At 43.0% G+C, this 2,688-nt stretch overlaps 1 protein-coding gene and 1 pseudogene across 3 annotated transcripts in view; one reads left to right on the top strand and one right to left on the bottom strand.

Annotated features, from left to right (window-relative positions):
* Positions 1 to 2,688, bottom strand: part of Phf20 (PHD finger protein 20) — a 171,073-nt gene that overhangs the window by 122,004 nt on the left and 46,381 nt on the right. The window lies entirely within an intron of this gene.
* On the top strand, positions 1,733 to 2,050 carry LOC105742113 (annotated as a pseudogene).

Below are 2,688 nucleotides of genomic sequence, written 5' to 3'. Positions count from 1 at the left end.
TTATTTATTTATTTATTTGTGTGTGTGTGTGGCCAGCTCAGCCCACCAGGGGGCGGGGCTGGCTGGCATGTGGTGCTGGGGGATTGAACCGCGGTCCCTTGTGCTTTGCTGAGCTTGTTCTAAGTAGGTGCTTTAGACCACTGAGCCATCTCACCAGCCCTCTGATTTATTTTCATATGGTTACTTTGTATAAAATTCACTATCTAAGAAGTGTATAAATAAAACAATGTGGAAGGCATCTGCATTTAATATGCATTCCTTTAGAAAGTGGAGTCTAGGGGCTGGGGAGATGGCTCAGTAGAATAAGCTAAGCGCTTCCCTGGAAAGTGTAAGGGCCTGAGTTCAATCCCTGGTTCCGGAAAAAAAAAAAAAAAAATGGAGTATATCCTCCTCCTGAACATGGCAAAAAGCCAGATGTTGGCTGCAAGTTTAAGGCCAAATGAGCTACATAGTGAGTCCATGGCCTGAAATACATGGTGAGACCTTGTTTTTTTCTAAATGCCTTTGGAGTACTCGTGTTGCAGGCAACTTGGGGCTCCTGCCAGGAACCTATACCAGCCAACCAGCCCAGTAAGTGAGCTATGGTGGACCACTGCCTCAGGAGACTCTGAGCCAGCCCCTCACCCCCTTAGACCAGTCCTGAATTCCTGAATAATAAATCTATTATTGTTTTAGAAACAGTAAATTCTGAGAAAGTTTGTTACACAGCAATAACAAAGCATTTGCAAAACCAATCTGGCTTCTAAAATAGAACCTAAAGATAGTTAAGTTAGAGACACCTGTTCTCTTGTTTTCAAGTTTGAGAAATAATGCTGTAAAGTACCAGATAAATCAGCACATATTGCAGTTGACCAAAGAAAGGACAGGAAAGGAAGAGTAATGCTCCCAGCAGATGCAGGGAGTGACACGTCCAGAAAGCCAGAGATCACCTCAGGCCTAACGCAAAACAAGGCTGACTTGTCTCCACTACAGGACCACCAAGCTCCCATGACAGCATGCTGCTCAACCTTGGCTGCCTTCGAGCAAAAACCAAACTGCCTTATACCACACTCTGTGAAGGTGCTTAAATTACAGAAGCCAGACAGCATTAGGCAGGAATGTGGCCTACCACCAAAATGAACCAGAAACTGGAATTAAAAGAAACTCTGCAATAGCTAGTCATGGCAATGCACAAGGAGGAACTCAAGTTCAAGCTCAGTCTGGGCAACCTGATGAGATCCTGTCTCTAAATAAGTGTGTGAGTCAGGTGAGGTGGCACATGCTTAGAAATTTAATGTTCAGGAGACTGAGGCAAAATGATCAAAAATTCAAGGCCAATCTAGTCAAAATGGCAAACAGGACTACATAATGCAATTCTTTCTCAAAAGGGGAGGAAGTGATGGGGATGTAGGTCAGTGACAGAAGGCTCCCAAAATGAGACCCTGCCTCAGAATAAAAATTTCAAAAGAAGGAAGTGGGTAGGGTCCTGCATAGTGGCAAGATAGCAAGATGGTGATGGAGACAGTGGAGCTTCATAAACTGAAGCTTGCTGAACTAAAGCAAGAATGTCTTGCACATGGTTTAGAGACCAAAGGAATAAAGCAAGATCTCATCAACAGGCTCCAGGCATATCTTGAAGAGCGTGCCAAAGCAGAAGCAAATGAAGATGTACTGGGAGATGAAACAGGAAGAACCACCAAAGCCTGTAGAACTGCCTGGCAAAGAGAAAGAACCTCCTGAAAAAACTGCTGACATGGCATCAGAGAAAAAAGTGATAAAAATTACATCTGAGATGCCACAGACTGAGAGAATGCAAAAGAGGGCTGTACAGTTCAGTGTACCTGTGAGCTTGGAAAGCAAGAAAGCTGCTCAGGCAGCCAGCTTTGGTATTTCCTCAGTTCTAACAAAAGGTCCGTCATCTGATACCAAGCCTATGGTTAACCTGGATAAGCTAAAGGAAAGAGCACAAAGATTTGATCTGAATGTCTCTCCAATCTCTAGAAAGTCTGAAGATGAGAAGACGACGAAGAAGGAGCGATTTGGAAATGTCACAAGTTCAGCTGGAACTTGAACCACAGAGGATGAAAGGAAAAAAGAGTGCTTCGGAATTGTGTGATGAAAAGTTCTTGATGCTTTCTCTTCTCTGGTGGTTTCCATTTCTGATTCTTCTAGGTCACATATACAACTAAGTGCACAGTCATGTGCCTGAGTCCTGTCTCACAATGAGAGAGCATGAACTCCAGGTACATCCATGAATTCCAGCAGCAATTTGACCTACTGCTGTTTCAACTTTAAGGTAGTTGTGGTTTTGTTTTTTAATTACTCTGCTTTTTAAAAAAAAAAAAAAAATATTTATTTTTTTACTTTGCTTGTTAATAAAAAAAGAAAAATTAGAAAGAGAGCATGGCATAAGTGCCTGCCTGGCAAATGCAAGGTCCAAAGTTGGATTCCTGGTACAATGATAAAAATAATTATTATTAAAATTAAGAGAGCATGGGGCCGGGGAGATGGCTCAGTGGAATAAGTGCTTCCCTGGCAAGTGCAAGGGCCTGAGTTCAATCACCGGTTCCACAAAAAACAAAATTAAGAGAGCATGGAGGGGGGGCTTAGGTAGCTCAGTTCTTTAAGTGGCTGCTTCAACAAAACAGTCAGGCTCAGGTTGCTTGGGTTCGATCCCCACAACACAATATAGCCAGTCATGCCTTGAAG

The sequence above is a fragment of the Octodon degus genome, unplaced genomic scaffold, assembly GCF_000260255.1.
Source record: "Octodon degus isolate 3935 unplaced genomic scaffold, OctDeg1.0 scaffold00037, whole genome shotgun sequence".
Taxonomy (NCBI): Eukaryota; Metazoa; Chordata; class Mammalia; order Rodentia; family Octodontidae; genus Octodon; species Octodon degus.
This window is presented reverse-complemented; position numbering and strand designations above follow the sequence as displayed.